Raw genomic sequence first — 24,147 nt, forward strand, 5'->3', positions numbered from 1 at the left:
ATCTATTAAAGCCAACTCTTCAATAATTTGGGAAAAGGCCTATCTTCACCTAACAAATTCTTTGTCATTCATCTTGTGACCACCACTACACTGCCTCAAAGACAGCAGTCCTTCTGGCTCCCAGTGCTGCAGCACAGCTTTCAACTCTTGGCTACGTACAATGCCAAGCACCCTTTAAACCTGGCAGTGTGACAGTTTCTGCCAGCTTAATGAAGATGTTGATAGTGTGTCGTGTGTGTAATAGCATATCAAGAGGCAGGGGGGAAAGCTTGTTTTCTCCCCACCTCTTTTCATACCTTCTGACTTGTGAGGATGGATTGCAGGAGGTTTATTTCCTATGCCTTATTGAGTATCCTTACTAGTTATAACAAATATCAAATTTAAGGAAATTATCAAACATATCTGAACTCTATTTTCCCCTTTAAACGCTGTGTTGGAGGTTGTGGATTTGGAATCAATGCATGCTTTTTATTCTACAGTAAGTGTCTCTCTCTACCCTTTGCTTCTCATTTCTAGTAGAGGAAGTCTGCCTTCTTTCATTTCAAGGTGTTTGAAAAGGCTTCCCACCCTTCTCTCTTTGAGCAGCTTACTTACAATAGGTTGTTATTCTAATCTATGTGCACAGTCTTACCCTAAGCCAAACATGAGGTAATGGTCCCTCAGTTGAAGATGCCCTCTGGGTTTGGAAAAGAATCTTGGATGTGAGAACACAGAATATTTTCCTGCATTGGAGGGGATCTGACATAGATGATCCAAGATGAACAGTAATGTTAAGAAAAGGTTAAACAGAGAAAAGACTGATCTTCTTGACAACAAATAAAGTTTGGAGTATAATCTACTCTAGCCAATTAAAATGTCATCAACATTTCTTTAAGCAAGCAAATATTTGTATAATTTCATGAATCAAGGAGGCCCCAGGGCAGGAGGGGTTGGGGGATGAGGGAACAGAGGGAAATGTTAGAGTAAAAACATGTGAAAGATTTACCAGCCCATTTGGCAAGAGCAGATGTATTTTTGGGGAAAATATTAAAAACACCTCTCTTGAACATCACAGGATTTCAGCCTTTGCACTGATTTGAATGCAAAGGGAAGAGGCAGAAATAGCTGTACCAGCTAATCCAGAGTGAACTTGAAGACATGAACACATACTTGGCAGGAAATGCACATTGCACTGACTGCCTTTGGTGGAACAATTCAAGTCAGGCTAAAAAGTTACAGGTGGTGACTCATAACCATCAGATACAGGACCTTCGTAGTCACCATGGGCAAGTATTTAACCTAACAGCAGCCGTAGTGTTCAAAAGTGTTTGTCCACAAGCCATAAATAAGCATCCTGGATTTAGTGTAATTATTCCTCTCTCTCTCTGAAGCCTGATTTTCACAGAAGGAAAAAACAATAATAAAGATAAAGCAGATTTTCCCTTTTCCAAGCCCCTCCCTGCTCTTTGCATCTTCAAACACTAGCAGAATCATACCAGGATGTAACAGTCTGCTTCCCAGTGCTACAGCTGGCACAATGCACTTCCAGTCCTTCTTTAGCACAGGGCTGCCAATACCTAGAATAACGGAAGCAATAAAATATTATGAGAAACAGAGTGGCAGTGCCTTAATGCTGTATTTAGCCCTGGCACACACTGTGACTTTGTAAGCAGGGACTTCTCAGTTCCCAACCAGCTTCAAGGCACAGGTCTTGCCCATACAGAGTAAAAGTCTGAGTTGGTCTCCAAGTCACACTTTCAAAGGATGGGAAATGCTGAAATGTCACACTGAGCCCAAATGTGCCTTGATTAAGCAACCATGAAGTATTCATCAGCCACAGTAACCTCAGTAGCACAGATTACATTGGCAACCTTGCACTGCCTCAGGAGGCAAAGACAGGCATGCATCCATTTGGGAATACACTCCAGGATCAGTTTTTTGCTCTGGAGATATGCTAGTTAGGGCTGCTGTGTCACAGCTTACAACTCCTCTGTCCTAAGTGCTTGAAAAGATTTTAAAAGCTACTCATCATGACCAAAAAAAAAAAAAACAGAGATGACTCATCCACCTTAGGGCTTGCTTGCTGCACATTTCTCTTCCTCCTGACAAGGTGAGGAGCAGGGAGACACACACCTAGCCCCAAACTCTGCTTTATAGGACTTAATAGCATCTTCCTGCAGAGGAGGTGACATGAGAGAAGAAAGGAAGACTGTCATAGGGACCCATTTTCATTTGTCAAATGCTTCTCTGCTTTCAGAAGAACACAGGTTTTGTGGTCTCCCAAATTATGTGCTCCAAGCCACCTTTTGTTCTTCAAAGTTATTGCTCTGTATATGTTTTCCTCTTTAAAAAAATCCCAAACCTCAGTATAACCTGCACCTTTTGGCCTGCAGGCAGGACTGCAAGTTACAAAGGACAAAATTACTATGCACACACTGCCTAAAGAAGCCTGATACCAGTAAACCTTCTCACTTCTGTATGAAATTCAGATATGAAGGTAGGTCCAGGCATATTTATTTAAAATAAATAAGCTAGCAAATTTTCCCTGAGCACCAGCTGCAGCATAAAGTCCAAAATTTTTGTGTAACTGTGGTGTGATGGCAGAGTCATTACAGCTGCAGAAGGGAGGTAAAGATTGCCTACAAGAATCATCAGATAGGTGAAATAATTGACTTTATATGGGCTTCCTAATAAGAGGATGGAAAATTTTTTTTCAAAGTGTGATTGTAGCACTAGAAGCCATCTGCAGGTTTTGCCAGAAACACTGTAGAAGCCTCAGGAGATGAAAGTAGTTCATTTCCAAAGCATACCCTCTTGCAGTTGCTGTCAGGACCAGGCTTCTAGATTACAGAGAGACCAATAACTTCAATTTTTTGAAAAAACAAATAAATAGAAAGATGGATGGTTTGCTGTATCAAGACAGTCTTCCAGAGGCTGTCCTCATCTCCTGCCCCAAAGCGCCATACATAATTTTGCTACTAATAATATTTCTGAGCTACTATATGACACCACATAGATCCCTTTAAGTGCATCACAGAAGAGAAAAAAGAGCAAAGCCTCTATTAAAGACAAGTTTCCTTCTGCTGTGTATCCACTGGCTGTGGAAAAGGGAAAGGTCCTTCAATTTATCTGAGAGCTGACAGACAGTAATCACATAAGAGCTCTTTCCACCCACATGATACAGAAAGGCCAAGGCCAAGGCCTGTTCTAGTTAATACATTTTAATATATTTTATCTTTAAAAAAAAAAATTAAAATTCTATTGCAAAATATTTTAAAAGTCTGTTGTAGAGGCACTGAAGTGCAATGGGCTTACCAGGGGAAATTTTCAGGCTTGGGAAATTTCAAGGAGCAGACAGATTCCATATGAAATTATAACTGAAGATCACTCTTGAAAGCTTTTCCACACTTTAATATCTCTTTGGGAGCAAAACAGTCAAAACTGCTCAAGGAACCACAACTTGGAAGCAAAGGTGAGGGAAGAAAAAAAAAACCTAGGAATTTCAAGTTCATGATTTGATTAATTCTGACAGAATAAATGGGTTCTGTTCCAGACTGGATGCCAGTGGATGGCAATTCTCAGTGCCTCGTACAGGAGGACAACAAACAGTGCAGCTGTCGGCATCAATGAAGAGCTCTGTGCTGCACTCTTAACACCTCAATTGGAAGACAGGAAGGAGGCACTAAGAAGTAACACTACTAATGGAGAAGAGAGGTGGGCAATACTGGCTTACAGGCAGAGTAAAAAGTTCAGATTTTTATACTGACATTAAGTTTTAAAATCCTTTCCATGCTGTATGTGCCAAAATCAGGAGGCTGCTGAAGAACAGGCTATGAGTATAAAGTGGAAGATTTTTCTCCCTTTTTCACAGCAAAACACTTTTCTCAAAGTGAGACATGCTTTGGAGACTAAATATTGGCTTATACTCCAGCAAAGACAACTTCCTCTAAGTGATTCATTACTTCTAATCCACAACCCATTACAAAGAAGTACTCTCTCAGATTCTTGATTTCTCTTGGGACACCAGTACAATGTGGAAAGGTTAATAGAAGCTAAGAGCATTTATACCAGTTGCAGTATCAGGCAGCTGAACATATCTTACTGGAAAAAAATATCTTCTTTTAGTCAGAGGAGGTACAGGTTTCTTTGAAATTGTTTGTAGAAAAAGACACATCACAAGGATGTCTTCAATGCAATAATCTCAATTTAAGCAAAGGTAAATCACTTGAGCCAGATTCCAGTACTTGTCTCAGGTCCTGGATGCCAATCTGGACTACTAGGACAGCTCTGCAGCACTACACTAATGCAGGGCTTCATGTCCAGGCTGCCTAATTCTGAGAAACAGAATTTGCATCCCTGCTGACTAGTGATAGGGACTCCTCCTCTGAGGCAAAGTGAGAGAAAAGGAATAGGTCCTTAAGTTGTATTTCTGTATTTTCAGATGTTCTGCTTTACAATTTATCTTGATCAAATCACTTAGTATTTAGATGGGACAGCCCATCAGTAACAGCAGAACACTTGTTTTGCCCTTGCTCAGGAATTTGAAGCATTGTGTGAAGAATTAAAGAGCCACTGCAAACCCCTAAGATCACACTAAGTAACTATCAAAAGTAACCAATGCAAGTTCAAAAATGCATTTCCCTTAAGCAGTTAGGCCATTAGCTCTACTTAGGAAAAAGGAGCAGAGATTAAAATAATTCCATTCTGTTAGCATAATGGAAATTGGAAACATTTGAGGGAAGAAAATAAAAATCATCCAGTAAGAAGCTGTGTCTCTCTCAGTGGAGAACAGAAATAAGAATCAACGCAGCTGAAATGAAGTGGCATAGAATCACTAAACAAGTCTGGCCTTCACATTTATTATTCCCAAATACTTCTAACTGATGTCCTGTAACAAGACCTGTTTCTTGTCATGGGACTACCATTAGCATCCCCATGAGAGTCCTGAGATACAGGAACACTATTATCTTCATTTCCAGGTGAAGAATAGACGTAAACTGAGGCTCAGTGGTGTCCCCAAGATCACTGCCGGTGACTGGTAACCAAACCCAGGTTTCAGTTGCAAGCTGTTGGCTTTGCACTGCCCTGTTCTTTCTCTCCTTACTGAAGGGCCTCGGTGTCACTGAAAACTGCCTCCTTGGTTTACATATTCAGTGGTGAAGAAGAAAAGAATCCATCAATTATTCTAAAGGTGCCCAGATAAGAAGTACGCTCCCACTTCTGCATGGCTGTTCTCACCTGAAACAGCACAAGCCCTGACCCCTGTAAAGTAAGAGCAGAATCAAGCCCAGAAAAATTTGATTATAAGGAATTAAATCTGGAGGCAAAACTAAACAAAGCTTACATAGACTCTTCTCTTCAGCCTTGCTTTAAGTTTCTACAGCTTGTTGATCTCAATCTCCCAAAACCCCAAATAACAGACTACCTTAATGGTAGACTATGTGCAGCCCATACCAGGTTAATCAGGAGACACTAGAGTCTTACAGAGCTTTAACAATTTGTCTGGAACTTAACTTATTTCCATTCTTTCTGTCCATAGCTTCTCATACTTCCCCTGATGTTAGATGTTTAGTGCTCCTGTAAACACATGAGGTATTTTTAGCACTTAGCTCAAGGCCTCTAATGCCCCTTCCCTTTCAAACACACTTTTAAATAGCATTTCTGAACATTCTCCTGTTCCCACCCTGATCAAGCACAAAGGTATTGTATGTCCTCCATTGATTGCTCACCCTATTGTTCAAAAATAGGACAAGGCTTCAAGTAGCATGATAGGCAATACTTTGACAATTCTTTAACTTGTTGACTGTTTCTGTATAGAAACAAATGCTGAGTATTTGGGGCTTTTTGTTTTGTTTCAATGAAAGCAGAGATTTCCAAGTGATATGATTCAAGGAGTCCAAGTTTGACCAAAATAAGGCAATGAATACAATGGACTTCTGATAAATTCTGACAAATATGTGTCTAAATTTGTATTCTGCCAGTAGTTTCAGCTTCTCATTCCCATCACATTTTTACAGCAGGCTGTGTGACAGAATATTTCTATTCTTCCTAAACTAGCTGCTTGTCTCAAAGTAAATTATTAGTTTGGGAGAAATTACTTTCATAAGCCTCAGCACCTCTGCATCTCAGAGACTACTGGTGGAGTTCTTGTTACCTTAATTTGTGTTTTCAAGCATAAAATGATTGATCTAGCATACCAACAACTTCCAGTAGCAGAAACCACAGCAGATGTTTAGGCAAACTAGAGACAGGTTCGGGTCAGAAACACAGTAACAATCACATCCTAATGCAAACTGCAGTTCTGTTTACTTAAGAGAGTTCCCTCCCTGCCCCCAGAAAGAAAAATAAATAATCACATCTATTTAGCTATTATTCAGGTATTCTTAAGGGCAAATCTGGTTTTCTTGATCATACTAGCAGCTTTTTATAATGCTTTTTTTTCCAGAGCAAAAGGACAAATTGAATGTCAGGGGCTGTGAGTCCTTTTCAAGATCCACTGTCAGACTAGTATGAAACCCCAAGTCTCTTTTTTTCAGAATTGATATGCTTAAAATCACATTTATTCATATTTATTCTTCATAAAAGCACCTTGATGAAAATCTCTACATAGCAAGCACTACATCCTACACTACAAATCAGCAATGTTTTCACAGTGTGCATATAGCTACTGCCATGTATCCTAATCCATTACTCGACCAAACTCCAGGTATTTTGGCATTGAGATGCAAGAGGATGAGCACATTTGCAAGGGGAACCACAGACTGTTTTCTGTTAAATGTCATTCCCTGCCTCCTCATTGTATGTCCCAAGCTCTTCATTTTGTTGCATCTCTTTCCAACCAGTGGTTTGAATGCCGCCCCATGGGTTGCCTGCCATGCCATTTGCCTGCCCATATCCCAGGTAATCAAAACTTCCCCATAAAAAATTGCTATTACATTTCAGGTCTGGAGGTCATTGCTCAAAAAAAGCAAACACCCAGATACAGGCGTGGAGCTAAGGAAAAATGAGATGCCATGACTGAGCCAGCCAAATCATCTTCCCAGAATGAGAAAACAGAAATATTCAGACCTTGCTATCCCCTTGCATATTTGCCTGCACTTGTAGGGGCAGATGAGCAAAACTGAGGTTAGAGAGCACTATGGTTTTGACACACAGCTCTCATAAATATGGCAAATCAAGCTCCTACAGAACTGCACACCTCCTAGCTCTAGACTGATGAGACAGAGGGAAGGGGGAGAAATTCCTCACCTCCACCACTCTTTTAAACCCCTAAGGGAGAGGCAGTATATGCAGCAGCAGTCTGGGAGCTGTGGGACAAGGCAGTGTGGTCAAATCTCTGCAAACAGCAGTAGGCAATTCAGCACATCTAAACTTTGCATCCAAACTACCAAACATGAGCAGATGCATTTTACTCTTTTAATACCTAACTTATTTGCTTCCTGGTGTTATACTATTTGCTGAAGGCAGCTGCAGCTATAAATTACTTTTTCCTTTGGCCAAAATAAATAAATATTTATGGATAATGAGGACGTGCCTTGGGTTGCTGTAAGTGTTCACCTGACTGAATTGCTGCAACAAAAGGCAATGCAGCGAAGGTCAGCAGCCAGAAATGGGTAGCAGCTGCTGTGTCTCTAACCACTGGAGGAAACTGGCAAACACACAGACTTTAGAGCAACACCAACCTCCATCTGTACAGTCATTAAGGGCATGGTGGCTCTGTAGGTCAAAACTGCAGAAACAGCTTTAGCACTCACTACAAGGGGGCTTGGGAAAAACTTCCAGGGGCTTACAGCAAGAGGATCAAGAAACAGTCCTTTGGGATCTAGAGGACAGACACCCATAGTACTTGCATCTGCCTAGTTTTTGGAGTCCTGGTATACAGAACCTGCATGAAAGCAGTGGTTAATGTCACAATCTGAATGTGCATTGGTAGTATTCCGAGTAGAATTCATATACTGCTACATGGAGGGAAAAACCCAGGTGCAACACACAGCACAATTCATGCAAGCTTTGCCTCAAAATTATTTTAAAACCAAAGAAACACACAAAAAATACTTTATGCTTCTATTGGGTTGGACTGAACTGGAGTTAATTCTCCTCATAGCATCTTTCTAGTGCTGTGTTTTGCAGCAGTAGTTGATAACACAGCAGTGTTTTGGCTACTGTTGAATAAGTATCCAGGTTGTGTCCTTTCAACATTTCCCTGCCCCAAGAGTACATTGAGGGGTGGGCAAGATCTTGGGAGGGGACATGGCTGAGCCAGCTGACCCAGACTGGCCAAAGAGGTATTCCATACCATATGACATCAGCTCAGACATAAGAATGAAGTGAAAGAAGGAAGTGGGGGGGATTTGTCCATGGCATCTATCCTCCCAAGTAACCACCAAGCTTAGACAGTCCTGCTTCCCAAGACCAACCAACTTTCTGCTGATGGGAAGTAGAGACTAACATCTCTGCTTTTTTGCTTCCACACGGTCTATTGCTGTTTTCTTATTATTGTTATTAAAATTGCTCCTATACTATTACTGGCTTTTGTTATATTTTTTCTTCTCTCCCCCTGTCCACTTAAGAGTGGGAGTGATAGAGCAGCTTTGGTGGGCATCTGGCCTCCAGGCCAGGGCCAAACCACCACAATGCCAAATACCTCCCACTCTTAGTAGCTACAGAGAAAAGGGTTTGGATTTTGTACAAGGATTGCATTATGATGTATAACCCAGCATAGCAGCATTTCCATACAGAAATTCAAAACCTAGTTACCACAAGTTATTCCACTGAATACAGGGACAGAGAAGGATGCCTGCGTTTTGTCAGACCCACGATTCCAATTGTAGCCACTGCAAGAATTCTAATTAAACCACCTTAAACCACTCTTAGCAGCATATTTTTCGAAAATAGATACAGTAATAGTCAAAGGGGAAGTGAAAACACGAATAATGTAAATGCTGACTTGCTGAAATAGTTTCCCGTATTTCAAACACAAAATAGTAGTGATTTCGACAGGAGCATAAACCTTATAGAAAAGGCGCCACCTAGTGGCAATGCACAGGGACGGCGTCACGGAGGGGAGTGTCTCTTCAAACCCTCTGCCGTGAAGACCGTAACAAAATAGAGTAACAGTGACAGCATAGGAGTATTCCAAAACCCCGACACATGGTAAAATTTTATTCCAGGACTTGGCACAACATTTTCCCTTTCTGAATAATTAAAAACAAACAAGCAAACAAACCACCAAGTGATCAGGCAGGTATTCCACCTGATGGGATTTTATCACACACTTGCTCTTTGCTTCCCTTTCTTCCCTCAAAACAGTCAAACGAGTTTACATGATGCCATCCTGTTATATCCAAGTTGTGGATTCGCACTGCAAAATACCATGGTTTTGCTGTTATTAATGGTAAGTTAGGGAGGAAAAAGAAAGACTTAGTATCATTTATTCCCTACATATACTAGTGTTTGATCCCAGAATACTTGGTTTACTCACCATTCCCAGCAGCCGCAGGCAGTTCTGCTCTTTACAGTAGGAAACCATGAGGTTTCTGCAAGTAAACTTCTCCACTCTGATAGATAATCTCATGCCAAGAGTTTGGCTTTAACACAGGAAAACTAATTTCTGAGCTGGAAATGGGCCCAATACATCTGCAGTAGGGTCAATGGAGGCAAAAAAATAAAAGGCATCGAGGGGTTTTATTTTGTTTGTCCTGACTTTGCATTTAAGTTTGGATTCTATGTTACACATAGAAGAAATGGATTTCATGCCTGAAAAACTGCATACATCCCACAGTAGTGAGGAACAAATAAGAAAACAGTAAAGCTTGTAGATCAGTCAGGTTCCTTCAGTGGAGATTGCAAACACCACAATTCATGGAAGTATTTCATTCCTCCCTCTGCACTAGCAGTGAATAGAGTTACAGTACTTTCTAGCATTTAAATAACTCCCTTCAAAGGAAAGCTGAAGGGAGAAGAATTTTCACAACAGTGAGCTGTCCATACAGTCAAGTCAAATTTCAGTCAAGCAAATCTTTTTTAACTCAGTATTTGTAAAAGATGTCTGACAAAATGGCTTTTAAATGATAAATGAAAAATCCGGTCATGCATTGGCTATGCTCAAAGGACTGGGCTGTGCTCAAAGGACTGGGTTGTGCTCAAAGGACTGGGCTAAACTGCAGATAATTTCAGCAAAATGTTAATTTCTCGTTAAACTTACATTGCACTGTTGCAGGATTACACATTTACTTTCCAAGCTGAACTATTTCTACAGGAGCTCCCTCCCAGGTAGCATTTTGTTTCTGAGAGCTGCAGGCTGAGACAAGCCAACAGATTAGTTTGTTACACATCTTCTCACAACAGCTGCGCTCTGTCACAAGCATTTGTTGATGCTTCAGGTCTTTTACTTTCTAAAACGTTGTCACCTTTGGGTTTTCCACGACCCTGCCCTTACTTACAGTGCTGGTGGCAGAAAGGGGAGGTTGTAAAAGAAATTTGCCTGGGGGCTTAGTGACACCAGTAAAAACCACCAACTTGCCATCAAAAGGGAGGACTTTCATGGATTCTTTGAACAAGTTTCCTCAATGCATCTCCTAGCAAAGTAACCCACACGGCAAAACAAGCCTGCCTCACCGTGAGCATTCCTTTCCCGGAACGGCTTCAGCTGCCTTTCACACAGTACAGGACCAGAGGGAAATGCTGTGTTTTTCCTGAGCTGAAAGCCAAACTTGCAAGCTTTACTTACCTGGCATTGTCACACTTTCTGGCAGTCTTTTGAGTTTCTGACCAGCATTTAAGCAGCAGATAACAGTGTCACCTCGACCCACACTTGGGCTTTGAGAAGCACACAATCTATAATGATCTCTACCACAGACTGGCATTGCATCCCTCCAGTTAATTGACTCCCTGCACACTCAGAACCAGATTATGCCTCAGTTTCCCCACCTGAAGAATCAGAGTAGCAGCATTTTGTCAAATAGGGTGGCCAGGAGAGGAGGAGCAGCACACAAACAGACCTGGCACAGCACATTTCCTTCCCAGCTTCCTTAGCCACGACCAAGATGATTGAATTCAGCCATGCCTCAATGAGTTACATGAATACAGGGCTGGTGTAGAGCCGAGGTGAATCATCTTTTCTTCCATGCTTATTCTTTGTACAACCATGTCTTGCAGATCTCTAATTCCTCTGCTACACATCCATAATTTTCTGACAGCTGAAGAGTCTCCAGGGACTTGTATTTGTATCAAGGCAGCAGACACAGACAGCTCAGTCAAAGTAGACTTCAGTAAATCAGAATTACAACATTTAAAGAATTCTATTCTAACCAATCTGTGCATTTTAACTTGGAAGTGGTTTACATCACCTCAGCTGCTGACAAATTAAGGTAAGTCACTCTTAAAAAGATAGCTTTGTTAGGGCCTTATGAAAAGTCCATAAAGATATATTCTCTTTTTTCCACAATTTATAGGAAAAGTGACCATCTCACCCTAATGCAATATGCACCTCCCTTCATCCTTATCTACTTCTCTTGACTCACCAAGGCATTCCAAGAGGGCATCAGTACTGCCCAGATCAGCAACACATGGGACAATTCTCCCCAGCTCTCACCTCTCTCGGGGAAACCCACCCAGGCATCTGTCCTACTCCACTTAACCTCTCGATTTCCATCCTTCCCCACAAATAAATAAACAAGCTGGCCTCTCTGCTGACAACACCCATATTTCATCCTGCTCCACACCACCTCCTGCCCACCCCTTGTTCTCCACATCTTCCTTTGGCCAGCAGCATCCCACAGAGCCCACAGAAGCACCCCTGGGCTAATCCAGTGACACTGTCATAATGTCAAAGTCTGAGCTGAGCTTTGGGAGGCTTTTATCAATTTCAGCATGGGAACATCAAATTTTCATCACAGGTCTGATGTTACATGGCATTCACATCATGTAGAAAGGACCTGTTTGAGCACATCAATCACCTCAAAGAAAGAAAACAAAAGAGGAAAAGCATACACCAGCCATCCTTTCTCACCCAGCAGAATAGCTACACTTGTCTTCAGCAATCAATCAAGGCTCCAGCAAAACCTGTTCTAACAAAGACAGATGATCTTTTGCAAATAACTGATACCTCTGAAAACTTCATTATCGTTGGCTAATACAAAGAGTTGCCTCTTAGTAGTCTTAATGCAGTGTAAATTTTAATAAGGCGTGTAAACGACCAGCTAGAGAGCAGTTCACAGACCCTGCTGAGCTTTAGGAAAACAATTCTCTATGGCTCTTTTTCACCTCCTCTCCTGGTACTGCTGAGTATCTCTCCTGCTAATCACAGGAGAAACAGCAGCATGTGTGTGCAGGCTCCAGGTCTGGTACTAAATTTAGTTCCATCATGCTCTTCTAATAACCACTTGTCTCACATGAGCTGCCACAAAGTTGTTTGGACAATGCAGATTGCTTTTCTGAATCATTAACTGTGTACCAAAAACACTATTAAAGAAGGACAGTATTAAGGTGAGAAGCACTGGATTTTTAATTTTATTTTTTTCCTACAGGTACTTGTTAGGCTAAGGAGATAAGGAAAAAACCTACAGGTCATCTTAGGTCAATGCAAAGATATTGCAGCCAAGCCATGCCATTTTCAGCATTACATTTGTGGGTTTTTTTTAATCTTGGTGTATTTTGTGCTATGGATCACTTTGTGTAAAAGCTTTGATATAGCTGACATGTTTAAATTTTCTGTAAACAGTACTATGCTATTGTAAAATCTGGACATGATATTTTCTTATAAAATTCTGATATCTTGATAACACTCCTACAGCCTGGGTCACATTCAGAAGGCTCCGGTGCTAGGTTGAGAGTCCTAGCTCCTGGACTTGGGTGGGCGGATACAAATCTGTTTCCCTTTTCAGAAAGCTCTCTAGATTCCACAATGCAAGGAAGAACTTTGAAAGGGAAGGTCATCAATCAAGCCTAGGTGTGCCAGTACACAGGAACTGAAAACCTCTTGGCTGAAGACCCACCAAGGCACCTCAAAAGAGGTGTTAAGTGACTGTCAGTTTTGATAACCCTCCACAGAGGTGGATTATCAAAGTGAAATTTGAAAGGCATGAAAGGAAGCAAAAGAGTAAAGTGCTTCTCAGGAATGCCAAGAGATTAAAGCTACTATTGTATGTGGTAGAGTATTTGTAAATGCCTGAAACAGGAGGTTTCTGGCATAAATTCTTCAGGCCCCACCAGAAATTATTTTGGTCTGCTGAGCCTTGTACCTTTTAATGTAGAGACAGGAAAAGAGGTGAATCCCTCTTCATAAAAGCAGACTTTTATTCTCTCTTTTGCACTGTCTAGTTGTCAACATAGAAACATTGAGCTTTGTGTGTTTTCCTTAGGAGATCATTTATTGATTTAACACACCTTATCACCAAGTACTTTCTCCTCCTATTAATTTACTAGTCCCCATCTGTACTCTGTGTCATTACATAGAGTTACAGATTATGCCAAATAAGTAATTTTCTTCCTTAGTGTTTGGATCTTTCAAGTATTTGGAGCTGACTGCATTCCCCTATAGCTGCCAGCTAACAAATATTTAACAATTTTATTCTTCCCCTCTAAATTTTTGTTGCTCTTATCTGAATTCCCTCCAGTTACCAACAAAGGCCAAGTAATGAGATGTCCTGACAGCACCTGGCATGGTGGGGCTGAGTGGAAAGGAGATCTTACCCCTGCTCCTAGGATAGGATACCACTGCCTATGCAGTTTAGCAACACACAAGACACTTTTGTTGCTTCACAGACTCAGGATTAATTTACTATTAATGATCACATCTTACATTTCTCTTGCCCTGAAGTTTATCTGTTTACATCTTCCCAGGATGATTCATCTGGCTAATCTTTTACAGCCTTTGGCTTACTTCTGACTCTCACTACTGATTAAACAAAATTATGCACATCCTTTACATGAAGTTGGACACTGGGAATTCAGAAACTTCCAGGAAGAGCTCTGGACAGTGGCACTCTAAGAGGTGTAAGAGGTAAGAGGTGTCCTGTCCTCTTTGCCAAACTAAAGGACAAAGGGATATCAGCAGCATCAATATTCACATGGAAAAATGTGTGTTACGTCAAACTACCCTGCTTGGCCTTCCAAATTATGTTGCAGGTGACAGCATTCATTTTGGTACATACTTCTAAAGGTTATCTAGTCTAACTCCCCTGCATTCAGCAGGGACATCTTCAACTAGATTACATTGCTCAGAGCCCCATCCAACTTGACATGGAATGGTTCCAGGGATGGGGCACCCACCACCTTGTGTGGGCAGCCTGTGCTAGTGTTATAACACAGTCATTGTAAATATATCTTCTTTATGTCTAATCTAAATCTGCTCTCTTAAGTTTAAAACCATCACCCCTCATCCTGTAGCAACAGGCCCTGATGAAAAGTTTGTCTCCATCTTTCCTATAAGCTCCTTTACTGAAAGCTATAAGGTCCTGATGGCAAGGTCTCCTGATGGAGATTATTTTCAAGGAGCACTCATCTTACTTGCATTGGAAGACTGGGGTATTTACCCCTACACTGCAGGTATTTGTGAGGTTAGGACATTTGAGATGCAGTATTAGTACCAAAACAAGACAAAGCAAAGAGCTGATAATCCTCTGACTTCCACATGTTTAACTAACATTCCCAAATTTTCTATTGCACTGTCTTGGTATAAAATGCATACATGTCAGAGAAAAATCAGCTATTCATTTCCATTTTCCATAAAAGTAAGTCAGCCTGTGCCTGGTCAGTCAGGCTTGTGAGTCATTACACAAACCAGATTATCTCCATGCCATGCAATAGAGTAAGTATAAAGTGGTTTTGCAAATCACATTATTAAAAGAGCCCCAAACATTCACATGATTTCAAATATTTCTGGGATACTTATCTGCAAAGTCAGCTGGGTGTAAAGGTAATTTCTGTGCTCAGGCAGAATATGCTTTACAGTTTTATGGCTGCGTTAATTGAACAGAGCTATTAGCCAATCTTCTTTCTAATCACCAATGTGAGGCCAAAGTAATTCCCAGCATTTTCACAGAAAAAGAATAAGAAAACCATATAGATAGGAGGCTGACTGGTCACAGGCAGGAAAACCTACACACTACTGTTTTTTTGTCATTTTTCCCCATCCCCAAGAGTGCAGAAAAGGGCACCAGGCACTAGGAAAAAGCATGGCAGGACTAGAGGCAACTGAAGTTCTGGTCCCTATCCATGTGTGTGCTCATGTGTGTGGGAATTTGTCAGAATTTCTTTCAGCTGAGCTGAATTTGCCCTTGTCACTCTGCACTGAAATCCTCTTGGTGAAGGAGCACACTGTTTCTGCCTGTGTGACCCAGTTATGGCCCCAGGATCTAAGAACCACAGAAGGCCCATCATGGGCAGTGGAAACCACAGGCAAGCATGACTGTGTGTTGAAACCTTCTATACAGGAGATGGTGAGTCCACAGTGATGCAAATAAAAGACTGACATACATCACAATGTGCAACAATTTCAAAAGCTTGCAATGAAAAGCCAGATGGAAGGGCCAGCCAGATGGAAGAAGAGACAAAGTAATGCCTACATCCTCTAAGGCCCTCTAAGGAGGGCCTCTCCCACTTGCTTTCAATGTTACCCCTGCACCCTCAACAGGTTCTTCCTCATGTGCCAACTTCTCAGGTTCACTGAACCTTCCACAGGTTCTTCCCCCTGTGCCAAGGTCTCAGGTTCACTGCAGCAAGGGCTGGGGAGTCAGAACGTTGTAGAGGCACTGGATCGCAGGATGACAGGATGTTATAGACTGGAAGGGACCTCTGAAGATCATCAAGTACAACCACCCTGCCAGAGCAGGACCACAGAATCTAGCACAGAGCACACAGAAATTACTCCAGATGGGTCTTGAAAGTCTCCAGAGAAGAGAAGGCTCCGAGGTGACCTAATTGTGGCCTTCCAGTATCTGAAGGGGGCCTACAGGAAGGCTGGGGAAGGACTTCTCAGGATATCAGGTAGTCATAGGACTAGGGGGAATGGAATGAAGCTGGAGGTGGGGAGATTCAGGCTAGATGTGAGGAGGAGGTTCTTCACCACGAGAGTGGTGAAACCCTGGAATGGGTTGTCCAGGGAGGTGGTCGAGGCCCCGTCCCTGGGGCTGTTTAAGAGCAGGCTGGATGAGGCTCTGTCCAGCCTGATCTAGTGTGGGGTGTCCCTGCCCGTGGCAGGGGGGTTGGAACTAGATGATCCTTGTGGTCCCTTCCAACCCTGAATGAAACTATGAAACTATGAAACTATAAGGAGACTCCACAACCTCTCTGGGGAGCCTGTTCCAGTGCTCTGTGACCTCTGGCCTCTAACAGTGGCCTTGTCCTAGCAGCACACTGCCTTGCAACAAAGAAATGCTGAGCAGGTGTGAAGAGGACAGATGGTGCACTGAGAGATGATTATTCAACTTGGCAGCCCTGCCCTCTAAAATACACCCCACAGCAATGCTGGAGACCCAGCTGCTGTCTGCTCTTCTGTGGCCAGACCACCTCCAACAGCTGCCATTTAATGTGACCTAAAAAAGAAGCCCCAAACCCCATGAATTAAAGAGTACCAACTCTGCAGTATTTCTAAAATATTTTCATTTTGCAAATCTTACTGCACAGCTGGTTAGCACCTATGTTTAGCTTCTCTATGTGCCCTTCCTGTAACAACAAATCCATATTGATGCTTTACTACAGTGCAGAAATTCCCTGGAGAGCTTCACCTCCCTTCTCCACACAAGTGCAAGGTACTTCACTTTGGTATCTGCCAGTTGCCATCCTGATGGCTCAGTAACCTCAAGCCTAACATAGTGCATTATTGAGCATTTTGACTTTGCTTCACAGTACCAGCAGCCATGTAGGTGCCATTCCAGCCATCAAAAAGTCATTCCCAAATCCTCCTCTCATAGATTTTTTTTTTTTAACTGATAAACACTGGAATGGTGAGAGGTTCTTGTAAATAAAACAACTGGATCAAAACTTGTGGCACAGGAGAAAAACTGGGTTAGAGGTGGTTAAATAAACAAACAAAAAGAAAGCATTTTAAAAAAGGTATTGTCTTCTACCTGGAAAAGCGGCGGGTCAAACCCAGATTTCCATATGCCAAAGAGAAAACAACGGAACCGCTTCCGCAAAGAAGGCCCGAGGGGAGCTTTGTAACACTTTGCTGGGAGTAAAAGCCTCAGGGCAAGCTCACCTTCACATTTCCCCACAGTTCTCCGTGGCAAACGCAAATACTCCAGAAAGCACGGACAACCGGTGGGCGGTCGGGAGCAGCGCTCCCCGGGGAAGCGGGCAGAGAAGGAGTGCCGAAGCGCGCTCGGACAGCGCCTTCCCAGGGGCCACGGTGAACCGGCGGCCTCCCCAGCCCCTCTCTGCCCCTGGCTCCGCGGAGAAGCGGCGGACTCACCTGCGGGGAGGCAGCGGCGGGCCGCTCACAGCTCCCGACACGCACCCCAGGGCTGCCGTGGCGGTGGGCGGCGGCGCGGGGGATTGTTGCCCGCTGAGCCCCGCAGCTGCCGGAGGAGAAGGCAGAGCAGCAGCAGCAACAGCAGTAGCAAGAGGAGGAATAGAGCCAGGTACAGGAGCAGGTTGAGCTCCCACTCCATGCTGAGCACAGCACAGCTCGGCTCCCCCGCGGATCGCCCGGTGCAGATGCCGCCGCTCCGCTCGCTACCCGGAGCCTCCTCCTCTGCGGCAGGGCGGCCGGCGGGCGGAGAGGGGCACGGGGTGGAAGGGCTGCGGTCGAGCACCCCCGGAGCCAGTCCTGCCTTCAGCCCCCGCTTATGCCGCAGCTCCCTGTCCCGGCGGCACCGGGGCGGTGGGTGCAGAGGGCACAGCGGCTCTTCGGGGCTCGTGGCCCTTCCTTGGGCATAGGTCCCCCGTTACTGCAGCAATGCCCTGAGACCACCTGTCGCCACCAACAGAAGTTCACTGGGGTGACTCGCTTCAGAACGCACTGTCCCATCCAAAATGAAATACCCACGAAGCAGTACCCGCAGGTAGCGTCCATTCTTCCCTACCTCCCCACCCAACGTTTCACACTCATCCTTCAGCCCTGAACTTCATCGCTATCAGGGAATGTCTTTTTCCTTGAAGACATTTAAGAACCGTCCATTTGGCCAGGAGTGAAAACACTTGTCAGATATTCCAAGGAATTAGAAAAGTTACTCTGATTTTTGGCCACTTGACTCAATGATAATAATAGTGATGGACCTGCCACGCCTTCTGCTTTGAAGGTGATGAGAAAACATACTTTAAAAAGACCAGGTGCCCTTTGCTCTGCCCTGTTGTTAACATGTGGCTGTTGGTCAGGTAACAGAGCCACTGCCGTTACAGCCAAGGGACATATGAGGGTTAGAACTGACTCAGTAGCTCCCACAGCCACTTCCAGAAATGTTCTGCTCAGGGCAGGAGCCTCCAGACCCAAAGGAGGTTACTGATGAGCACAATCACAGTCGTGGCTCACTGGCTCTCTGGAGACAGTGGCACCAATCAGGAAAAAAATCAGACGTACCGCACATTCACAAACTACTGCATCTAACCTCCCTCTACTTCTCCCTGCTCCCCTCGAGTCACGGGTGCAGAGGCTGCAGGAGAGCAGAGCAGGTAAAGAGGATGGAGGAAGGTCAGCTTACTACTGTCCTCAGGGAAAACTCTACTTGCACTCTTTAGGTACCACCTGCCCACACGATTTATCTCAGCTCAAATCATATGCCCAAAACCTCTACAGATTTATAAGCATCATAACCAGAATTTCATAGAGCGAATATGAGCGCTGCTGCAGATACTGCAAATTTTGTCACAGCTATAGAAAGTGTGTGACTTTCTGGAGAAATACATTCAGAACCACATAAGCCCTGCTTTATAAAGCCTCCCAGCATCACAGTGAGTTTCAGCTAATGAGATAACTACATATTGAGTTACCATTTTACACCAAATCTTCTACTCGTATGGCATCTCTAAGAATAATACTTCATAAGAATGCTCAATAAACAAATTGAAGCACTTTGGGAAGATGATCATTCACCTTTCCTTGAAGCGGCAGAAGCTCATTCTGCCAATAATACTGTAAAATACAATCATACTGTAAAAAAACATCTTCTGGCAGAAGGAGGAGAGGTCCCTTCCAACCCTAACATTGTGTGATTGTGACTGTCCAGTGCTCACACATGCCAGCAGGGTATTCACTCAGGCACAATAATAAGCACTTTTGCTGGTATTTTTAGTGAGGAATTGAACTGCTCAAAACACAGGTTTCTTATCAGCATTGATTATAAGGAATTGAGAACTGGGATCTTTGGCAAATAATGCATGATTAACACTTGCATTTCATATGCACAGAATATCCATCAGGAACTCCACGAGGGACTGCCTGCTCTTGTACAAGAGACACACGATCCAATGCCTTCTGAGTGCATCTTGTGCACAATAGCAGGCACTTCTAAACCATGCTTTTAATCTTTAGCAGTGATTATTTTATGATGTAATTGTAAACATGAAATTGTATTTATTATCAGCTGAGTTAACAAAAAGAGACATTTGGTTTAGGGTTGTTTGTGGGTTTTATGACCAAAACAGAAATCTGAAATTTCTTAAAGCTGTATGGAAGGGAAAGAGTTCATCCTCTTTTACTATTGAAATGTTTTGCTTAATCCTATAACCAAACAATGCAGGCTGTTTCTTATTGTATAACATGCAACCTAAACAAGCAGGAATGCTGGAATTCTTCACCAATCCTTCCTCCTCATATAAAGAAGCAGTCAGGCTCTACAGAACAAGGACAACAAAATCACTCAGAAACAGTTTACACATAAATTTTCTACAACGTCTCTCCTGATTGAAAAGATACATTTTAGTATCAAGAGTCATTAGTCTCAAAAGAGATTGTAGGTACAAAAAGACTTGCCTGGAGAAGATGATGACTTTCAGTGTTTCAAGTAACCAGGCAGTGCAGATTAATTTCTGGTTCATAATAGATACTAGAAAGCTGAATAAGCAGAAGAAATAATTGAAAAGAACCATTCTGATTTAATGGTTTAACTCAATCATTTATTATTCATCCTGCTTATCCCAGGGCTGATACCACCCTTCCTGTAATAGCATCAAGACATGCTGTCCTAATATGGTTACAGCTGGCCATGCTGCCTGTGCACAGTCAGATTTTCCTCACACATTTGTAACCAAACATATGGATTTATTCACTCATCCCTCTGAGTCACAATGGTGCTTTGGAGAATCTGGGAATGGAGATGATACTAGTTTGTAAGAGCTGCAAAGCTGGGCAGACACAATTAATAGGCAGCAGGAATCCAGATCTGAGTTATGAGACTCTTCCACCAGCACATCAGCAGCAGCAAAGTCAATGGAACTATAGATGTGAGAAGGTCAGCACAATGCTCAGATGAGTTATTCAAAACAATCCAGGTTTCAAAAGAGAGAATTATCCCCCATGCCCCCACACCCCCATTTCGTTAAATGTGCTGTCATCTCCTACTGATCAGAGGAGACCAATCAGCTTTTCAGTACTCTGGATTTCCTCCATGTTGCAAGAGTGGGATGAGATTACACATCTGTGGTATCAGTAAACAATTTCTTACTTTTGAAGAAAATTTAAAGATGTTTTTAAAAGGTCTGAAAATCTTAACACTAAAATTTTAATCCAGACATTCATTTGTTATGTTCAGAGCCTGTAACAATTTTGACTTAACCTGACACTTAACTCAGCAGCTGTTGTCACTTGACTCAGTAAGAATCTTGAACGCAGTTTGTCTGGAGACAGCATTGCAGGATGTGGAGAGAGACTTCTTAGTATTCATCTGTTGCACTGAGGCTTCAAGCTGCAGATGAATGAAGTGCACTCAGGGTGGCAGGACAGCACTTCAGCCATTTCAGAAAGTTTACAGAGTGAAATCTGCAGCAGCAGCAAAGAAAGAAAGAAGGGGTGTAATTTCTTTTCCCCTGCTTTTGTTGCTTGTCTAGAATCCAGCCTTGCAAATACTTCCCACTTTCCCAAAAGAATTGCTGAGAGCTGGGAAGTGCCGAAGGATCACAACTTTTGGCAGGACCTTGGTGCTAAGAACTTCTTTCATGAGAAAGAAAACTTCTTTCACTTAAAACCCAGGAGATGATGTGAAGGCTATATATGGGTGGAAACAGCAAGAATATTTTGGGGTTTGCCCTGAAATCTGTCTTGTGAAATACAATCAAACAAACACTCAGTGAGTAAATGAAGCAGAAGTAATTATCAACTTGTTTAAGCTGGTATTTGGATGATTTGATGACAGTTCCAGGTGTCTTTTTTTAATTTTATTATAAATTACTGTAGCATATATATTAGGCCACTACTTTCCTAAATTTTAGCCATGTAAGCTGTGACATGGTCCTTCTATTAAGAAGGGACAAATGTGCTTTATGTCTGTGCTTTGATAAAGAGCTTGTGTAAGTCTTTCTCTGGATCAAGGCCAGAATTCTCTGCACCTCACTACACAGAGCTGTACCCAAGCTGTACTCTTTATGTCTTCTGCCAGCTGCACTGCTTGCAGGGGCCTATCCTGCCACCCATGTGGCACTGTGTCTGCTTCAAAACCTCAGAGCCCCACTTAAAAACAAATTATAAATTATATTATTACACCCCCACAGAGCCTTTCTTAGAAGCTAAAACACTATATACATCACATTGTATATGTGTGTGTAATGTGTATAGTGGTGGCACTGGAGAGCAGAACTTGGAGGTGCCCAGCAAAGACACGTGACAGTTAAGGCTCCCATGGAAAGAGAAGATCAATTCTGATTTATTTTTATTGGGCCATAAAAGGTGGTTGCTAGAAGCTTGCTGTCAAGATGCTAAGATTCTGATGCAGTTTGGTTTTTTTCTTCTGTCCTCAAATGTGATTTTCCCTCATGCCTCAGTTGGGTAAGATAATCCGATTCAAGAATTTCAGTCCACAGAGCATTCGTCTTGAAGAAATGCCTCTGTGTGGGCACAATAGATTATTAGGCTCTTCTTTCTGACAGTTCCTGCTCTAGCCTAAGTGCATCTGATTTATTCACTCATTTATTCACTCTCGAGTGTAAAACACTTATTCCTTTTCTCTCTGGTTTTGAATACACAGAGTATTTCTATTACTAAATTGCAATTGTAACTGCCTTCGACTGTTCAGAAATGCAGCAATTGCTCAACTTCTACTTCATTAACCTCTTCTATTGACCTTATTTTCCATGTAGCCTGTTTCAGATTTCCAGTGCTGTGCTTTTGTGCCTCCATAATTTGTCCATGAAATTCTTTACCTTTGCTAGCACATGTGCACCGCAAAATCTGCAAAGCAGACTTTGTGCAAAGAAGATGGCATGAATCCAAAAGAGAGAGATGATTTCCAGTGCCCCTCCACCCTGGTTCCCTGAAATCACCCCCAGCTCCTCCTGAAGTTCACCATCAACTACTCTGTGGTCTAATCTTGGTCAGGACCAGCATCAGAAGCAAAAATCCACCACACCTGCCTCCCCAGCAATATTATTAGGTATTATTATTAGAAATGACAGAACGTGTATCAGTACAAGCAAACCTAATGCTGATGGCAACACTCTTTAACATTCTGGTTTAGTGTCAAAATATGTCACTCCTTTGAAAATACTATTTCATCAAAGCTGTTACAAACTCCTTTTGGAAATAAACAAACAAAACAAAACAAACAAATCAGACAAACAAAACAAAACGAAACCCCAAACACAAAACAAGGTATTGCTGTACTTTCCCAAGCAACAAGATTGCAACTCCTCACCAGCCCAAATACTCAGTTCTTCACCTCTGTCAAGAGGAGTGACAGCAAAGAGCTCTTTGCCACCAGCCTAAAAGATTGAGGCAGGTGACAGCTCACCACAAGAGCCAGGACAGGAATTTTTCCCACTGTAGCCCCAAGCACGAATGTCCCCATACGTCCAAGGCAGCATTTTTGTAATTGATGGAGAGTAACATCATTCAGAAGGCTCCTACAAACAAAACAAATCCTTCCAAGGCTCTTGATAATAACCAAAGTTTCAGAATGTAACTCCAAGACTTCATTAATTAATATTATCTCTGAATAAAAAGCAAAACTAGGCAGAATTTTTACCTAAAGGCTGCCAGTTAAACTCTAAGGAAAATATCCAATCAACCACATTAATACAATGAAGGAATCCTTACATCAAATGTTATATCCATGGGTAAAGAAATTAAGTTGCAAGCGTTACATCACTTTGTTCCTTATTGTCCCTTCACAGGTAATGCCTTTTGGGAAAAACTATTTGCTTATACTTGTACCTACATTAATATTCTTTTACACTACTAGTGATGATAATTCACGTATCCCAATCTGAAAATATAAATCCAGCAGGGAAGAATCAGGTAGCACTTGTCCTCACTCGCAGACTTGAAGTTTCTGAGACTGACTCACTTTTTAGTTTGCACTAAAACTTGTGTGTTAACAAGGTTTACAAATACAGTGTAACTGAGATACTTGAACAGATATCTGCCCGGGGGTTAAAATTGGTGGGAAGATCCAGTCATCGATTTTCTCACTGCAGATCAAACTAACCCTAAAAGCCACCGGTAAAGGCTTTTTTACTCACAAGCAACACTGGAACTGGAACGGGTGCTCTTCAGACAAGTCTGAAAACAGCAGGAAAGGATTTTCCTCTGGCAAATGTGAAGCTTTTGCTGCGTTTTTGCCTACAGTTTTGCTCCCTCTACCAGCCTGCTGTTCTCCAGGGGCGGCAGGAACATGCACATTTCGAACACCCGGCACTACAAGAGCCCTAACCACTCGAAATGTCTGCAACGCGGTATTTTGGTTGGTGGTGTTGTTCCGGGGGGGCTTCCGTAACGATCGTCCCTTTGGCACAAGGCGACAGGGCCTCCGTCCCTTCGGCTGCTGAAGAAAGCCGAGGCGGAGCACCTACTGCTGCAGCCCCATCCTTAAGCGGCATCTGCAGTGGTGGAGGCCCCTGTACTCGTTTAACGGGCTGTAACGGACGAGGGCGGTCGGAAGCACCTCACTGGGAGCGACCACGACTGACTGCCGAGTAGACGAAAACCTCCACCCGCCCTGATGCCAACCGCCCAGCCCTGAGGTAACCGCGCGTGGGCGGGACTGGCGGCGCTGGCCCGCGGCCCGCGCACCATCGCGC

The 24,147-nt window shown here is 42.9% G+C and overlaps 1 long non-coding RNA gene across 1 annotated transcript; it reads right to left on the reverse strand.

Annotated features, from left to right (window-relative positions):
- Positions 1 to 19,554: 19,554 nt before the first annotated feature.
- LOC137448938 (uncharacterized) lies at positions 19,555 to 24,072 on the reverse strand. Its single transcript, XR_010989265.1, has 3 exons — positions 23,590 to 24,072; positions 20,706 to 20,896; positions 19,555 to 19,972 (listed from the first exon to the last, which is right to left on the reverse strand). It is a non-coding gene; the product is annotated as an uncharacterized lncRNA (long non-coding RNA).
- Positions 24,073 to 24,147: the final 75 nt, after the last annotated feature.

This window comes from Melanerpes formicivorus, unplaced genomic scaffold (genome assembly GCF_026170545.1).
Source record: "Melanerpes formicivorus ecotype bairdi unplaced genomic scaffold, bMelFor1.0.p_v2 SCAF_27, whole genome shotgun sequence".
Taxonomy (NCBI): domain Eukaryota; kingdom Metazoa; phylum Chordata; class Aves; order Piciformes; family Picidae; genus Melanerpes; species Melanerpes formicivorus.